The sequence below is a fragment of the Sapajus apella genome, unplaced genomic scaffold, assembly GCF_009761245.1.
Source record: "Sapajus apella isolate SASKATOON/1434 unplaced genomic scaffold, GSC_monkey_1.0 scaffold25, whole genome shotgun sequence".
Lineage (NCBI taxonomy): Eukaryota > Metazoa > Chordata > Mammalia > Primates > Cebidae > Sapajus > Sapajus apella.
The window spans coordinates 21,795,938-21,814,433 of record NW_022436965.1 but is presented as its reverse complement, the minus strand read 5'-3'; the positions used below and the strand labels follow the sequence as shown (position 1 = coordinate 21,814,433).

Sequence of the window (18,496 nt, the reverse complement as noted above, 5' to 3'; positions counted from 1 at the left end):
CCTCCTGGGTTCAGGCAATTCTCCTGCCTCAACCTCCCGAGTAGCTGGGATTACAGGCACGCGCCATCATGCCCAGCTAATGTTTTGTATTTTTAGTAGAGATGGGGTTTCACCATGTTGACCAGGTTGGTCTCGATCTCTTGACCTCGTGATCCACCCGCCTCAGCCTCCCAAAGTGCTGAGATTACAGGCGTGAGCCACCGCGCCCGGCCCATGCACTAGCTTTTTAGTTAGATTCAGTAAGCATACACTGAGCCTTTACTGTCAGCCAGGCACTGGGGAGCTAAAGGGAAACTTATCTATCAGTTTGCTGGCCCTTGAAGAACTTGCAGTCTAAGAGGGGAGACAAACACCTAAACAGATTATTGCGGAGCAGGGATGAGCGCCTACATGCACAGATGAGGGACATCAGCCTGGGCTCAGGGAGAAAATAATTTCTGAGTTGAATCTTGAGGGGTGAGTAAGAGTTAACTAAGGGCAGAAAATTGGGAAGAGCATTCCAATCAGAGAGAATGACAAGAGCAAAGCTACTGGTGCAAGAAACAGCATGGAGTGCATGGAGAACAATAAGTAGTTCGTTCCTGGAGGATAGAGCAAGATAACGATATTTGAGGACTAGATGGGGAGTACAGGAAATGTAAGTCACAGTTCCTGCCCTAAAAGGAGCTCTCTTCTATTTGGGGAAACAAGATATATGCAAATGACACGACATAAAAACATGCAAGATAGTATCTTGATAAGTTCTAAGGTACGTGGGCGTTCAAAGCCTCCTCTAATAGGAGGTAGAGAAAACTGGCTTCCTGTGCTGGGGATTCCTCCACAAGTACTGCTCTTCACCCATCCCCTGGCAGCCCCGGGGTGCAGAACACACAGGAGACCTCAATCTAATAGCAAGCACGTGCCTTTCTGGAACCTGCCCCCAAAGGCTCCTGCTAGAGAAATTGATTTGAAATAGGCTCCAGGTCCCAAAGTTTGGTCAAGCTCACCTAAAGCTACCCAAGTCCTCTTACCTTCATTAACAGAAAGAGGGCTCTAGGAACAGAACACACACACACACCCCTCTGTTCCCGCTTACACCTCCACCTACAGTCCCGCTCATTCCTTCCACTATGCCCACACATCTGGTACATTCCCTATAAAGCCAGGGTTTCTCCTGTTTGCCCAGAGGCAGCCAAGGGACGCAACAGGGTGGACTGTAGAGCAGCGGCCAACCACATGCATCAGCCCAAGTCCAGGTAAGCAGCACCGCTGAGCCTTGTGGCTGCTATTGTGCAATCCAGCCGCCCACGCCACAGGTCACAGAGAATCTGCATCTCACAGTGTGCCACAGCAGGTTTTGGGCCTCCTCTGAGCCTCCTCGCTAGAACCTCTGCCTTCAATAGTTTGTTCCCAACGCATGAGCTACATGCACACTTTTCCCACCCTGCTGGGACCCCACCCCGACCTCCATCTCTGAAGCACATTCCCAGGCCTCAGGTTTCTGGCTTGTTGTGCGTTAGAGATATGTTCGGGTGAATAATGGGAAATTCGTTCCTGAGCAGTCACACCAATGTCAGTGTGGGAGAGACCTACAGCCTGTTGTCATGGTAATTACTACCACTTGTTGAACGCCTACTATATATAGATGCTGTGCACAAATTTATCTTTTTTAATCTTCATAAAGTCGTATTATGTCAGTCTTCTAGGAAAGGATGCTGAGGCTTTGAGATGCTTAACTAATGTGCCCAGGGTCTAGAAGGTAATTACCAGCCTTCTAACATTTGAACCTACCGTATCTGGTGGGGTCCTGTGGCCCCTGTTCTTCCTTTTGCTCTGGAGAAGCTCTAGCTTCCCACACAGCACCTACGTGGGCTCTCAGGGAGACCACATGCCCCTCAGCCTGGCCAGTCTTCCTCTAGCTCAGGCCAGGCCACGGTGGAGGCCAGCCAGCTCAAGGCTTGGCACTTGTAAGGCCTGACACAGATTTACTCTGAGCCCTCCTCTGCACAGCTAAAAGACTTCTGAAAGGCTCTAGTGTCTCTGGGTGAAACTGGTGCCCACACCTAAGGCAAAACAGGAAGATTTTTCCACATTCATTTTTAGGACTTTGGAGTTTTGAAAGCAAGAAAGAGCCTTAGCAATTTCTTCCATCCTTTTCATTTTAAAGATGAGGAAACTGAGCATACATGATTTACCAATGTTCATACTTAAAGTCAGTTAGTAACGAAGTCAGAGTTAATCAAGGTCCTCTGACTCCCAGCACACCAGAGCGCTTTTGATCTGCATGTTTAAATGGACTCATGATGACTTTATTGGCTTCTCATTTCTGTGTATTGCCCTCTTGGCTCTCTGAGTCCTCCACACAGTGGTGCTCCGCTCTCTAGGTCTTCCCTAGCAAGCACCACTATCTGTGGGGATAGGGTTGGTGGGGAGAAGAGCTGTTTTTATTCTCATTGTTTTAACAGATGCCAAGAGACCCAGAGCTGAGGCCAGGAGGGCCCAGCCACCCCCGCCGCAGCTGTACGCCTTGTTCTACTAGGCTTCCTTTCTCCGACGGCTTGAGGGGTCTTTCGGGGGGAGCCCCTTGGGCCCTGTTGTCCAGTCATGCCTGAATCCCCTCACAAAGACCTGAATTTAAGTACTGCAGAGGAGAACAAGGATGATTCCAAATCCTTGTTTTCCTTGGGGAAACGAATGGGAGACTCAGAGAGATGCCTGGTGCTGCAGGCTGCTGTAGAGTACAGAAGTGCTGCCCAGATGGAGAATCTGAAGCCAGTGGAGCTGGCAGATGTATGAGTTTGCGAGGGCTGCCCTAACATTACCACAAACTGGGTGGCTGAAACCAACAGCAACGTCTTTTTTCATGGTTCTTGAGGCCAGATGTCTAAAAGCAGGGTGTCAGGAGGACCTCATTCCCTACTAAGGCTCAAGGGGCGGCTCCATTACATGTTTCTTTTGGCTCCTGGTGGTTACCAGCATCCTTGACTTGTGGCCATGCCACTGCAGTCTTCGTCTCATCTTTGCCTTACCTTCTCCTCTGTGTGTCTCTCATAAGGACCTGTGTCACTGGATTAGGACCTACGTTGATAATCCAGGATGATGTCTTCATCTCAAAATTGATAACTACCTCTGCTAAGACTTTTTCCACATAAGGTAACATTCACAGGTTCCAGGGATTAGGAAGTGATCGTATCTTGTGTGTGTTTGTTTATTTTTTCGCAAGTCAGGGTCTTGCTGTGTCGCCCAGGCTGGAGTGCAGTGGCACAATCATGGCTCACTGCAGCCTCAATCTTCCAGGGCTTAAGTGATCCTCTCACCTCATCCTCCTGAGTAGCTGGGACTATAGGCGTGCACCACCATACCCAGCTTATTTTTATATTTTTAGTAGAGACAAGGTCTCCCTATGTTGCCCAGGCTGGTCTTGAACTCTGGCTCAAGTGATCCTTCTACCACAGCCTTCCAAAGTGTTGGATTACAGGCATGAGCCACCGTGACTATCCAGGAAGTGATCATATCTTTTAGGGGGTCACCATTCACCCTACTATAGCAGGCAACATCCTATCTATGTAGAGGTAAAGGACTTGGGGATTGTTGGGGTGAATCCTGGGTTAGTGTTAAGCTATATTATGACCACCCCCCAACAGCCCCCACTAGTACCTTAGGTGCAAATTACCAATGAATATTCATTGACACCTGTTGTATGACTAATTTCCTACCTTTTAGGTAGCCCAATATACACCTCTGTCATCCATACCCCTAGTGGCCTGGGTCTCAGCTATAATTCTCTTTTCAGAGAGCTGCAGTTGGGATGGGAAGTCTGTCTCCAGGATGCTATGGAGCATTTCCATGTAGCCATAAGGATCACCCCCACTCATCTGGTCCCTTTTCAGGGAGATAGCTATAGTGCAAGCAGCCTGGGAAGAGCCACTCAAGATTATCTAGGATCACCACCACCATTGTAAAGCACCATGCCTAGCAAGATTATAAGACCCTGTTCTCAAATATCTTATTCTTTCATTCATCCCTTCATTCATTTATTTAAAGACACGTACTAGGCTGGGTGCGGTGGCTCATGCCTGTAATCCCAGCACTTTGGGAGGCCAACGTGGGTGGATCACAAGGTCAGGAGCTTGAGACCAGCCTGGCCAATATGGTGAAACCCCGTGTCTACTACAAATGCAAAAATTAGCCAGGTGTGGTGGCATGTGCCTGTAGTCCTAGCTACTCAGGAGGCTGAGGCAGAAGACTCGCTCGAACCCAGGAGGCAGAGGTTGCAGTGAGCCAAGATCGCACCACTGCACTCCAGCCTGGGCAGCAGAGCAAGACTCCATCTCAAACAAAACAAAAACAAAAACAAAAAGATATGTACCAAGCAGCTACTAAATGTGAACTAATAAGACACAATCCTTGCCCTCAAGTTCCATTACAGTTTGAAGGTAAAGAGGGGACAGAAATGAAAGAAATAATTATAAAACAGTGTGATTGGTTCTGAAAAGGCAGTGAGTAAACAGTCCTGTTGCATAAGTAGGAAGGCAGGCCAGTGTTGCTGTAACAGTGCCGCAATCTTCATGGCTGAAATGCAAAGGTTTACTTTTCACCCATGTTACGAGTCCATTGAGGGTTGGCTGGGGGCTCTGCTCGGGGTCATCGTTTGTTCTCCCTCTGACACCTAAGCAGTGGGAGCAGCTACCCCTTTGCTGGTTGTCTTGGAAGATGGAAGGAAAGTTCTGGAGGACTCGCACAGGCCACTAAATGCTCTCTCTTAGAAGGTTCATAACGATCCACATGGCTCCACTTAACCACAGGGGCAGGAAGGACCATCCTCCCATGGCCTCCAAATGATGAGAGCTAGAAGGACTTCAGGAATGTTGTTAGTAGCCTGGTGGAGTCTTAGAAGCCTACACAGAGCGGAGGTTCTTTGAGCTATGTCTGGAAGTAAGACTGTGTCTTTCAGGCTGACAAGCGGGGGAAGACCCAGGGAGAAAGCATTTATCTGCATCACTCAGGGTTCATTCACTTGAGTCTTACACAGCTTTTGTGGTCGGAGATGTTCTTGCAGATTGAAATCAAAACTGCTTCACAAGCACAAATAATGTTTTCAATGATGTCAACTGTTCTTCGTGCTTTGGGGGTGGTTAAGAGGGGCAGGGGGGTTTGAAGGAGAAGCTGGAGGTACAGACATGCAGGAAAATATATCAGAGAAATACAAACCTGTGCTATTAAGGGGATCTGTTTAGACTGTTTCTCAAGCCTCGTAGTCCTGGAACAGCCAATCCCATGGACCATGCCATCAGGAGTTGCAGCTTACAGCCCAGGTGGCTCCTGGGAGGTGGAAGTCTTTGTTGCTATGTGAGCAGCATGGAATTCTCCACACACCTTTTGACTGGAATGTGCTCCCCCTTGGTGAAAGGGAATCTATGCCTTTTTTCTACATATAGTTACATAACACTTAGAATCACCATTCTTTCCCATAAGCCTTGTACATAAGCCTTGCCTTTCGTCCCTAAGGAAGGAGTTAGTGAAAGTCAGCCTGCAAGTGACATTGGAATTAGGCAGTAGAACTTGAAGAAATGGTAGCAACAGACTTTTCTCTGTTCCCTTAAGGCTTTCTTTGCCTGATTTTTGAATTTGTAATAGATCAAGGGGGATGCTGTGCAGAGAAAGACTATCAATCCTGGGTTTTAGGTTCAGGGTCAGTTCCCCCCTCTGTAAACCTGGTACCTGCTTTACCTACCTTCTAGGGCTATTTTGAAAAGGAAGTAAGATTATGCATGTAATAAATATCTTATGGAAGTAACCTTGAAATGTTCAATTATTTCACAAATGCATCATGGTGATGTTATTAGTATTTATTAAAGTGATATTGTAAAAAATTGTAACAACTTGAGTGTGTCTTCTGTAAGAAAGCACTGGTGCTCTCTGTGCCTAGTGGAAGGTGGTGAAGAGAAGGCAAAAAGTGACATTGGTGAATATGAGCAAAATGAACCTTACCGATATAGGACAAAGAGGCTTTTTATAGCATAAAAGAGGTTCTGAGCTGTGCAACAGTAATAGGGAAAATACTTTACACTTCTACCACACTTCCTTTTCAAAGGACTTTCCCCTGTCTCCTCAGCTAAACTGTAAGCTCTGCTAATCCCCATCCTAGGTCCCAACATCCTATGATGAGCATAATGTATGTTCATGGCACCCTGTGAGTAGATGCAGGAATGCAGGCTTCATATGCCACAGGGGGAGGCAGTGCAATGACTTGAGGGTTAGGAGCACAGAGAGCCATATGGCTGGGTTTGAGTTTTGACTTTGCCTTTTACTAGCTTGTGACCTCTCCATGCCTTGAATTTTCCATTTGTAAAATGGCAATAATGGTAACACCTACCTGACAGGTTGTTATGAGGTGTAAATGAGTCAATGGTGTGTGATGGTTGTATAAAGTGCTTAGTATAAATGGTTGTATAATGGTTGTGTAATGGTTGTATAAAGTGCACACTAGGTGTGATATAATTGTTTATTGATTAGGGAAGGGGACTTTTATTATCATTTAGAAGAGACCCGCCTCCTGTGCTTTTGGTGCAGCTCTGAATGGGACACGGGATGGACGAGAAGACATCTGAAGTTCTCCAGGCTGAGAGTTTGACAGACGGGTGGTTACTGCATCCTGCATGTAAAACTCTGCTGGCAAAGCTCTCTGGACTTCGGTAGGAGGCTGGGTCTTGGGGGCAATGCTGGAACAGTGTCCCACATAAATCCAGACTAGAACCTGGGAGACTAGGGGAGCCTTGGGCATAGAATGGCAAATCCAAGCATTAGGCTTATGAGCAGCCAAGACCAGCAAGAGGAAGGGAGTCTCCTTGGCTCAAGAAATACATTTCAGCCAAGTGCGGTGGCTCACACCTGTAATCTCAGCTCTTTGGGAGGCTGAGGCCGGAGGATCACCTGAGGTCAGGAGTTTGAGACTAACCTGACCAACATAGAGAAACCGTGTCTCTACTAAAAATACAAAATTAGTTGGGTGTGGTGGTGTGTGCCTGTAATCCCACCTACTTGGGAGGCTGAGGCAGGAGAATCACTTGAACCCCAAAGGCAGAGGTTGCATGAGCTGAGATTGTGCCATTGCACTCCAGCCTGGGCAACAAGAATGAAACTGAAAAGAAAAGGAAGGAAGGAAGGAAAAAAGAAATACATTTCAAAGAAAGGGAGGGAAGGAGAGCAGATGGCAAGCGTATTTTGTGTGTTCACCCTGGTAAATCAGTGAAACGAGGAGGTAGGAAACGGGAAGGAGGGCAGTGTGGAGTAGAGCTTCCCTTCCACTTCCTCCCTCACATGCCTGAGTTACCTGTACCCTGACAATTCCTTACCTTTCACACCTCTGTGGGGAGGCCCCTGCTAGGGAGCTGAACAGGGTGGGATTCGGAGACTGCTAAAACAGCTGCAGGGATAGACAGTAAGAGGCTAAGCGTTCAAACCAGAGCCCCTCTCCCTATCTAAGCTGACATCAGTCCTGATCTTTCTGACTGGGCTTAAGGAGTTGAGTGCTTTCCTGTGCCAACAAGCATATTCGGATTTCTCATGTGGTCACATTACTTGTATTACAAAGGATTTTTGGCAAGGTGCATTCAGTGCAGATTGAACTACCTGGCCCAAAGTACTTTGATTAAGGACCCCAGGTCTTTCCTGAAGAAAGTCTCCAGTGGCAGGCCACAGGGCTCTATCCTTGGCCCTAATTGTTAAACATTTTTGTTAATGACTTGGATGAAAAATAGAAAGAATCCAGATGACCCACAACTGGGGTAGTTAATATGCTACGTGACATACTCGAGTTCAAAGTGATTTATATAGGATGGGATTCTGGGCCAAAACCAACATCATAAAATTAAACAGGGATGAATGTAAAATCCTCTGCTTAGCTTTAGGAAAATTTCATGCACCAGCATAGGACAGACCTTGCTTGGAAATACGCATGCATTTGTGCCACAAATGTTTATTGGGCCTACTGTATGAGAGCTGCTGTCTGGATTCCTGGAGGAAGTAAAATATAAAGACAGCATCTCAATACACTGAAGGGTCAGTAGTGGTGGTGCCAAGAAGTAAGATGTGTCCCCAGATAAAGCAGGGCACAGGATATGCTAAAGTGTTATATAAGCAAAGAGACCACGAGGCTGGGGAATTTCACAGAGAAAGAACATCCTCAACTTGTGCAATTGAAGAAGGCTTCTTGGGAGAGGGTGACATCAGACTGGCCACCAAAAACTAGGAAGAATTTTTTAAACAGGTGGTAATAATGAAGGGGTGAAGAAGGGGAGGGTGGTGAGAAGCTAGTGTGATGAGGAGAAGAAATGAAGGATGCCCACGGGGAAACTGAGTGCCCTGAGTGACTAGGGTGGAGGACCTCTCAACCCACGTGTGTGTGTGGGTGCACATGTGTGCACACAGCGGGTGGGGAGAGGGCAGTAGACACAGCTGGAAGGACCGAATGCAGTGAGATGGTGCACACACTGAGGGGTCAGCATTGATGCTGCCTGCTTCCCTCAGCCCGAAATGAAGGTCTTTGCAGAGCGGGGCTCCCAGGATGCAAGGAGCGCTGGAGGGCCCTTAATTAATCTAGAGGCTGAAATACCAGTTGAGAGGCCAGGGCACCGGTGAGAGGTGGCCTTGAGAACGGAAAGGCAATGAAGCTGCAAAACAAACTGCGGGAAGAATCCACGGTGCAGATTTGGTATTTCATTGGAGGCTGTCACAGGGGCGGGGGTCAGAGAGAAAGCCATCAGAATGACTGCGTTTTCCATCTAGGAACACGGAGAACGTTACTCGTTGGGAGTACAGAAAAGGCTGAGTTTTGGTTGAGGCATTGGCAGGACACCACGTTGGAAATTGAGCCGTGGAGTTTGGAGGGCGTTGGGCCGAGGCGCAGCTGGGCGGTCATCAGCGCAGCAGTGGTCCTGCAGGCCTGGGTGGCAGCGGCAGCTAGGCAGGGAGAAGCACGCCAAGGACAGCTCGGGACGGCCCTCACATTTGAGGAACGCCAGGAAGGCTAAGCACAGGGAAAGAGGGCTCGGGAGTTGTAGCTGACCAAAACTAACGCTTTAAAAAAAAGAAGAAGAAGAACATGTAGAAAGACTCAATTTTGTTTGAGACTTAGAGTTTCTTTTTCTTTTTATATACTTTGAGTTCTGGGATACATGTGTGCAGGTTGTTACATAGGTATATGTGTACCGTGGTGGTTTGCTGCATCTATCAACCCGTCATCTAGGTTTTAAGCCCGGCATGCATTCGCTATTTGTCCTGATGCTTGAGTTTCTAATCCTGGCCAGGCATCCTCCCCAGGACTCTCCTTTGTATGACACTCTTCTATAGAACTCTTTCTCAAGCTCAGGGAATGGAGGCCTCAGGAGAAACAGAATCCTCAGAATTTCTGGGACGTAACCCGAAAGCTAGGGTAGTGGTAGCCAGGTAGCAAAGGGGGTAGAGGCTGGCGCAGTGGCTCATTCTTGTAATCCCAGCACTTTGGGAGGCCAAGGAGGGCAGATCACCTGAGGTCAGGAGTTCGAGACCAGCCTGACCAACATGGTGAAACCCCGTCTCTCCTAAAAATACAAAAGTTAGCTGGGTGTAGTGGTGCATGCCTGTAATCCCAGCTACTTGGGAGGCTGAGGCAGGAGAATCGCTTGAACCTGGGAGGCGGAGGTTGCAGTGAACAAGATCACATTACTGAACTCTAGCCTGGGCAACAAGAGTGAAACTCCATTTCAAAAAAGAGAGAGACAGAGAGAGAGAGAGAAAGGGGTAGAGGCAACAGAATTACTTGTCCATTAGGGACATGTCTTTAAGTGCTTTTAGTGTTAATCAGGCTGCATGTTCCATAGCAAATAATTTATAGCCCACAGCCATGCATTGGAAAGACCTGCATGAGACATGTTCTTATTTTTAAAACAAGGGGACGTGTGCAGTGACTCACACCTATAATCCCAGCACTTTGGAGGCTGAGGTAGGGCGGACTACTTGAGCCCAGAAGTTCAAGACCAGCCTGGACAACATAGTGAAACCCCATTGGTTAAAAAAAAAAAAAAAAATTACCAGTGCATGGTGGTGCACCTGTAGCCCCAGCTATTCAGGAGGCTGAGGCAGGAGGATTGCTTGAGCTCAGGAGTTCGAGACCAGCTTAGACAACACAGTAATAACTCATCATCTCTAAAATAAATAAATAAATAAATAAATAATACCAGTGCATGGAGGTGCACCTGTAGTTCCAGCTATTCGGGAGGCTGAGGCAGGAGGATTGCTTGAGACTGGGAGATGGAGGCTGTAGTGAGCTGTGAGCACACCACTGCACTCCAGCCTGGGTGACAGAGTAAGACCCTGTCCCAAAAATAAAATAAAACAAAACAGTGATAAGACCACACCAATAAAATTTTTTTTCTAGAAGACCCACGGACTTTGTTCAAGATATTTTCTTTAGTTTCTAGTCACTTTGCTTTAAAATATTAGTTTGTTAAAATTGAGCTAATCTTAAATATTTTAAAGTTTGAAATTCATCATCTTAACATAACTATTTTCCTTCCTTTTTTTTTTTTTTTTTTGCTTCTTTGAAATCCTCAATTATATCCCTTTCATTATTTTTTAAAGTTGGAAGAAAAAGACAATGCTGCATAATGTAACTACTTCCAATTTTCACATCTTTATTAGTTTTAGCCAAATACATAATTCTTACGTAACTGTAATCAGCGTATATACAACTCTGTGCGCCATCTTTTCTCTAAACATTATTTCCAGGTTCGTATTCTTGTTCCATATAGTCATATTTTCACTGTAAATGTCTTCATGACACCCTGCTTTATAAATATATCGTAATTATTCAATCATTTTTCTATTTTGGAACATGACATTTGCTTTTACTTTCTCGTTATTACAAATAACATAGCTATAAACAGTACATGTAGCCTTTTTCTTCTTTTGAGTTATTTCTCCGGATGCAATTCCCATGAGTGGAATTATTAGGTTCAAAGGATATGAATGTCTCTTGATGAGCATTGCCAAATTGGCTCTGGACTTCCTTCCTTTTGCAAAGACTCACTGTATGTACCTGGTGTGCACAATTGCAGGCTCAGCGAGATGTGCCAGGGTGCGGACGTGAGGTGAGAGCGATCCACTAAACCCGTTTAGCAAAGAGCCCTTTCCTCTTAGTGCATTCCAGCGAGTCCTGTGGTTCCCCCTCCACCAGCAGGGAGAGGACAGGAGGGGAGCACAGGAAAGGGGCGTGGACCCCCTGGAGATGAAGCAGTCATATAGTAGTTCCTGCTGGAGCAGCTGCAGCTAGGGAGAAGTTACATACCAGTGACGGGGTGCGGGCAACTGTGAGCCTTGGGTCACCAGGACACGAAGAATCTCACCCACCAGTCAGGGATAGAGGCAGAACACCTGAGGGTTTGGGCCGGCCTCAAGGGAGTGATGGGCTTGTCCTCTAGGAAATCCCTTGGAGTCCTGAGCAAGAGCGGTCTGAGTTAGAGAGGAGAAGCAATCACTCACTCGCTTGCTGAATAAATATTTATTAAGTGCCCACTGTGTCAGGTTCTGTGCTGGGAACCCTGGACACAAAAGGCAATAAAACTTGGATCCTGCTCTCAGGGAGCTTGCAGTCTAATAGGACAGAATGGTAACAAGTGATTGAAACAGTTTAGCTATGTATTCTAAGAGATCTGTGCTCAGAACACAGATCTGAGTATCTTGCCCAGCGTGGGGAGGTGCTGGGGGAAAAACAGGTTTCTTAAAGGCGGCCAAACCTGAGCTCAATCCAGAAGGACAAGGAGGGAATGGATAGTTGAAGGGTGAGGAGGATGGTGTTCTAGCTGGAGAAAGTAGCATGAAAGAGGACAGTGTGTGAGCTCCAACCGAATTGAGTTAGCCAGGCAAGACCTTGAGAGCCTCTTCAGGATGGAGGTTGCAGGATTTCTACACAGAAGGTGCTTGGGGCTACAGTCTAATTGCAAGGGGAGAGTCCAAGGGGCGAGCCTTGAGACTGTTATTTGTATAACAAGAATACTTTTCACCTGAAACGGAATACGTATTTGGTGTGGCTGATGATATTATGGGGTGTTACAGCTCTCAAAAACCACAGCGTGGCCTCACCGCTTGTTTTATTCCCAGCGTGATGAGGGGCAGAAAGTTACAAAACCAGACTTGAATTTCAGGAAGTTGGCTCTGGCTGTGGCTCAAGGAATGGATTGGAGAGAGCACAGCTGAGGCCCTTAGGAGGCTGGTCATTCATCCGGGCTTCAGAAAGGACTGTGAAGGCAGAGAGAGAGAAGGGAGTTTGAGAGGAGGGCCCTTCCTCACAGGGACGAGAATGTTCTAAGGCTAGCTGAGGACTAAGGGAGGGGACAGCATTGTTCCAAGGCATCTGTGTGTTCATGGGGATGCCTGGATGCAGGCATAACGTTTAAAGGACAGACGGACCAGGGCCTAGGTGTCTTATCTTGTGTCCATAATAATAAACAGCTCACCTGTGCCTCTGGGGCAGCTTTAAATGTGCACTGTGTGTGTCCATGTGTGTGCCAGATGGGGACCAAGCAAGTGTTAACACATCACAGGAGGAAGCTAGGCAGAGTGGCCAACAGGAGTTTGAGGATCTGGACCAAATCCCATCACTAAATTGCTGTGGTATCTTGAATCAATGGCACGAGATCTGGGGGCCTCACTGGGATGGTCATCTCATCCCTGCATGGCTTGTTGGGAGACTAAAAGAGATAATGAATTCAGAGTTAAGGATTTGGAAAGAGTATAAAAGACCCCACAGACGCAAGGTGTTGTCTCCACGGTGTTTTGGAAAACACGGGAAAATCTCTGGAAATAGCTTGGTCCCTCAAAGAGAAGCAGGTGCTCTGGAGCCTGGATGTGTGTGTGTGTGTGTGTGTGTGTGTGTGTGTGTGTTGGGTGGGGGCAGGGTCAAGCTGTGGGGCGTTCACCTCCCCTCCAGCCTCTGCTTCCTCCTCTTGTGGCTTCCCTTTGAAGCTCTGAGCAACTGTTGCAGATGAGAGGTCAGGCTGGGCCAGGCCCAGGCCACTCACTCAGAAGCCACCAGCCAGGGGGTGGGCAGGATTTCCTGACTCTTGGGTGTTTGGGTCCAGCTCTGATTTGGTACCCCAGGGGCCTACCAGGAGGCCTGCGTCATGAGGAAAGACCTCCTCTCTGACCAGAAGGGCCACTGCCCGTCCCTTCAGCCAAGATCTCGTCTGTTCCAGCCACAGCCAAGGCCAAAGTCCAGGAGTTGTAGGGATTGTCCTCCGTCCAGCACAGAGCAGGGAGTGGAGCCGATGGCTCTGCTTGTGCGAGGTCGGCAATGGAGTTGGGAGAGGGGTGAGAGGAGTGGGCATGATACGATGGGGTGAGAGGGGATGAGGAGGAGGCAGCTCCAGAAGCACCTTCCCCGAGGCCAAGTTCAATGCCTTTATTAGGTCGCTAGGGCTGCTGCAACAAAGTGCCATGGGCTGATGGCTTAGACAGCAGAGCTTTATTGCCTTTCAATTCTAGAGGCTAGAAATGTGAGGTGGAGCTGTCAGCGGGCTGGCTCCCTCCGAGGCCTCTCTCCATCTTCTCCCTGTGTCTTCACGTGGTCTTCCCTCTGTGTGTGTCTGTGTCTTCATCTCTTCTCACAAGGACACCAGTCAGGTGGGACTAAGGCCTATTGGAATGACCTTATTTTAACTTCATTTCCTCTGTGAAGGCCCTACCTCCAAATACAGTGTCACTCTGCAGTACTACGGGTTAGGGTTTCAACACGGGAGTTTCAGGAGACAGTTCAGCCCAGGACAATGCCTCCGGCTTGGAGCCTCACTTCCAGCTGTGGGTGAGAATGGAAAAGTCATGGCAGAGGTCCCACTCCCGACCACAGAAGGCCATGGGCTCTGAACACCAGATCTGTGCTGGAGTTCCGGGTCCCACCTTTCCCTCCATGCCTGGCTCCTTCTGTCATGCCTGTCCCCGGGCCACATCCTAGAAAGAGTGTGCTGGGCACCAGGGCACACTGCATTCTGCACTGGCACTGTTGCTGGGCAGCTCTCCTCACATGCTCACCTGGGCACAGCTTTCTTCGTGCCACCTCCTTCTGGGTGGACAAATTCGTGTCACTCCTTTCTAACGCAGAGTGCGACGCTGTGGACTGTGAACAGGTGTCTTCCAGCCCCTTCTGTCTTCTCGGCCTGTTGCTCCTGCTGGTCCCTCTACCTGCAACACCTCCCTGCCTCTTCCCTGCCATCCTGCGAGTAATTTTGTTCCCGTTGGGCTCTTACCTTCCCACAATTATTCCATTTGGGGTGTTAGGTCTTCCCAGCCAAGAGAGAGAAGAGAGGGCAGATACGGGGGAAGCGTGGCAGGGAGCAGGGAAGGATGAGCCTCTGATAGGGATTCTCCCTGCTGTTCCTGAGGGGGGCTGCGTTCCTCCCCAACACCCGCCATCATCTGAGGTTTGGGCCCAGATGTTTCTTCTCACGCAAACAGTCAACTGTACCTTTTCCCACAGGAGGTTGGAAGCCCTGTTTCCAGGCCTGAGATGGGAAGAGGTTCCCTTAGCCCCGGCTCCTGCCTCTGTTCTTTTTTTTCTTTTTCTTTTTCTTTTTTTTGAGACAGAGTCTCGGTCTGTCACCCAGGCTAGAGTGCAGTGGCATGATCTCAGCTCATTGCGACCGCTGCCTCCCGGGTTCAAGCAATTATCCGGCCTCAGCCTCCTGAGTAGCTGGGATTACAGGCGTGCACCACCACCCCCAGCTAATTTTTTTTATTTTTAGTAGAGATGGGGTTTTATCTTATTGACCAGGCTGCTCTTGAACTCCTGGCCTCAGGTGATCTGCCTGCCTTGGCCTCCCAAAGTGCTGGGCTTATAGGCATGAGCCACCGTGCCCAGCCTCTGTTCACTTTTTATTCCTCCTGGAGCCATGATTCCCCTCTTAGCATCTGGCCTGGAGAACATTTAAGTTTAAAAGGACCTGGGCTCTTTAAAGATGAAACCTCACCGGGCCCAGATACTTGAGTGTATTTGCAGCCAGAGGCCTAGGTAAAGATACAGCAGTTGGCAGGCTGGAACCAGGCCCGCTGCTCCCTCCAGGCAGACCAGCAGTTGCTGCCCCAGCAGAGAACACACATTTTCTAAATATTATTTTCTAGTTACGAGAAATTCGAACAACTTCAAAGCTAATGAACAGTACAGTACCTTTTTTGCCTACCCTTTCAAAGTCACTTCCAGTCTTTGTGAATTTATACTGATTTGCTGTATGTGACTCATCACGGGGCACAAAGCAAGGGGGATTTTTTTCAGCCTTTTTATCGTTTTACGCATGTCTCCGTGTATGAGAAATGTTGGATATTCATCATTTTTAATGGGACCACAGTGTTTTATTAGGCTCCATAATTTAGTTTGTGCTCCATAATTTACTTCAGCTAGTCTTCAGAATTTAGTATTTAGATGGCTTCTAATTTTTCACCTTTATGTCACGCCACTGCTGCAGACAATTTTGAATAAACTGCATTCTTCTCCTTTATTTTCTCAGCATATATTCTAAAAATAGAACAACTGCAGATTGTTGTCTCAAAACAGAGTAGAGCTAATCCACGTGTAACGCTAACAGCAGTTTTTAAGGGAACAATTTTTGCCATAATCCTGGCAGCCTTTTATCCTATTACATATATCTGCCCATCTCACAGTAGTGCCACGATGCCTTAGAGTTACTTTGCATTTTATTAATGACTGTCAATGTCATGTGTCTTTCCAAACGATAACTTTGGGTTGGGATTTCCTCCCGTGCTTTGGAAGTTGATCTCCTTTCGTTGCTTTCTGGTGTTTATTTTACACAGATTTCACATGTATAAACATGTTGTGTAATTTTCCTTAGCAAGCCTCTAGCCTGGCAGCCCTTGCCTCCGCAAAATCTGCTTTGGATGAAAGCAATGGCTCTCAACCCTGGATGCCTGCTAGAATCATGTGGGGAGAGTTTCTAAAATTCCAACACCTGAGGAACTGAGCAGACTGCTAGTCTTATTTAACAGATAGAGACCCTCCCCCAGGCACAGTAGCCCAGTTACTTGAACCAGAAGACAGCCTCAGTCTGTATCCAATGGCTGATATCTTTAAATCCACAAATATTGCATACCTATTACGTGCTGGCCATTCTGCTAGGAATATGGGGATGTCAAGGTAAAGGCTATGGTACCCACATTCAAGGAGGGGTCATACTCTGTTAGAGGGACAGAGTTCAATGTAGCATGGTAAGTGCTTTGAGAGAGAATTGCATGGAGTGGCTGTGATGATGTAACCCAGGCGAGAGGTCCATGAAGGCTTCTTAAAGAAGGCAGGAAGGAGCTGGGTCTTGGATGAGGAACAAGAGCTGTCTAGATGAAGGGAATAAGGATCAAGGCATCTGAGGTAGAAGAACAGCATCTGCAGATGCAGAGGCAGGAAAACGCATAATAGGTTCAGAAGGCGGCAGGAAGTCCCTGATGGGAAGAGCAGGGGCCTGGAATTGGACTGCCAGGGTTGAAACCCCAGCTCCATTGCAGCTTTGTCACCTTGGCCAAATCATTTCGCTTCTCTGAGCACCAATCCCACTATCCACAGCATAAGGATCATAATGCCTGGCTGGTTCAAAAGGTGGTTTTGAGGATCAAATGAGCTACTCTTCCTTAAGCACTAAGCATGGTATTCGGTATACATTTACATGGTATCGTAAATGTTTAAGAAGTGTTGGCAATTATTGAGGAAGTGTCACTATCTGGTGAAAGGGCCATATATGCAAAGTGACCCTCAAATGCAGAAGGAGCTGAGTAACCAAAGAAGTCCAGCTTGCTCTTGGTGGGTGATTTTATTGGAGAACTTATGGATGGAAGTATGGTCTTTGGTGGCTGCAAGACAGGAAGATCTCTGCACCATTACCCCTCAGACCAAGGATTATATACCATAAGGAAAGGGTACACGTGCTTCAGAGGGAATGAGTAGCAATTTGATCTAAGGGCAGGATTTAAGTCAGTAGAAGCTTATCAAGGTTGATTGTATCTAAGGGCAGGATTTATAGTAAGTTTGTGCTCTTTTGCAAGGAACAATACTTAAACTGGAAGTCTCAGAAGAATTCCTGTAACCAGAGTTAAGCAGATCAATACAGTGCTATGTTAGCCTCCACAGTTACCTTTCAGGAAGGAGAGATTGACAGGGGTCTTACATTCTCTATTAAGATGTTTTGATTATTTAGTAGGCAGTATACAAATCAAGAAAAGCCATGATGAGACTTGTATTTGAGAACAGTTATGTGGGCAGGAGAGGGGAGAACAGACAAGAGAGAGGAGAACAGAAAGAAATCAGTTAGGTAGCCATAATCTCTCCCCACAGTCAAGACAGAGATAATGGCAGCCTAAAGTTCAGGAACTACAGTGAGGATGAAGAGTCTAGACCAGGAATATATATATAGAAGACAGGACTAGGCTTAGTGACCTACTGGATGTGAGAAGGCAGGGGAGACAGAATCTGGCATTACCTGATTGCCATCCCCAAATCTGCTCTTGAGTTCAGCTGGGTCCTGCAGACCTGGCCGTCATGTCTTCTCCAGATGGACCTGTCATTGCTACTCTTCATGGCTCCCAGGGACTGACTTCCTGAGATTGGGAAGACTGTGGAGAAGAGCACATGGGCCTCTTGTTTCTGAAGCTGGATGGAGGCTGCACCTCTCCCCAAGGAAATGAGCTCAACTTCCCCAAACCTCCCTCCTGCAAAAGAAATTTTAAGCTTGGACACTTGGAACCTGCACCAAGACCCTCACTGATGATCACCTTTAGGAATCCAGATAGCTTATTAAACATCTGGTCCAGGCCCATCTCTGCCTGGGGAGGGGTGGCCCACAGGAGCGATGTGCTTTGCAGAGAGGAAATGGCTCAAACCAGATATTGCTTTGTTTGTTTTCCCAGTGAATAAAAGAGACATTTTTCTCTCCTCTTTTATTTATTTTTTAGGGATCAGGGAGATATTTTTAATTCCTCTAGTTTCCTGCCATCTACAGGTGTTTCCTATGGTGTTGCTGTCAGAAAGGACAGAGCTTGTGACATAATCAGCTTTGTTCCTGAGATTTCCAAAAAGTCTCCCTGCTATGGCCTGCATGCGCCATCCCAAACCTGCCCTGGGCAAGGTGAAGGGAATACGCCACTGTTGCATAACCTGCTCTGTGACCCCCACCAGTCACCCTGGGTACAAGGCAGGGCTCTCTCTTAATACCAGCTCATAAGAGGTACAGAAGTGGAGATTAGGAGAGCAGGAAGCCTTTGGTCTCCAGCAATACTCTATAGTTGTTGAGTTCCTAGCTACTGCTGGGCAGCTGCAGTAGAATCTTCTTTGCTTCTCATACATAAGACAACTCTCCCATCCCAACCGTTGATGACAGCCTTAGAGAATAGGTGAGGATGCCTTCGCTATAGAAAAGGCAAAATACTTGTTCATTTAGGCAAGAAAAAAATGTTATACATAAACAAAAACTTTGGGAAAAACACCATGTTG

The 18,496-nt window shown here is 47.4% G+C and overlaps 1 protein-coding gene and 1 long non-coding RNA gene across 4 annotated transcripts in view; one reads left to right on the top strand and one right to left on the bottom strand.

Annotated features, from left to right (window-relative positions):
* Positions 1 to 6,549, bottom strand: part of LOC116560199 — a 17,709-nt gene extending 11,160 nt beyond the window's left edge. Inside the window, exons 1-2 of the long non-coding RNA XR_004272847.1 lie at positions 6,465 to 6,549; positions 5,352 to 5,355 (exon numbers count right to left, since the gene is read on the bottom strand). This is a non-coding gene — a long non-coding RNA (uncharacterized LOC116560199). The remainder of the gene's footprint in view (positions 1 to 5,351; positions 5,356 to 6,464) is intronic.
* The window catches only part of RCSD1 (RCSD domain containing 1), a 75,687-nt gene that overhangs the window by 6,938 nt on the left and 50,253 nt on the right, over positions 1 to 18,496 (top strand). The window lies entirely within an intron of this gene.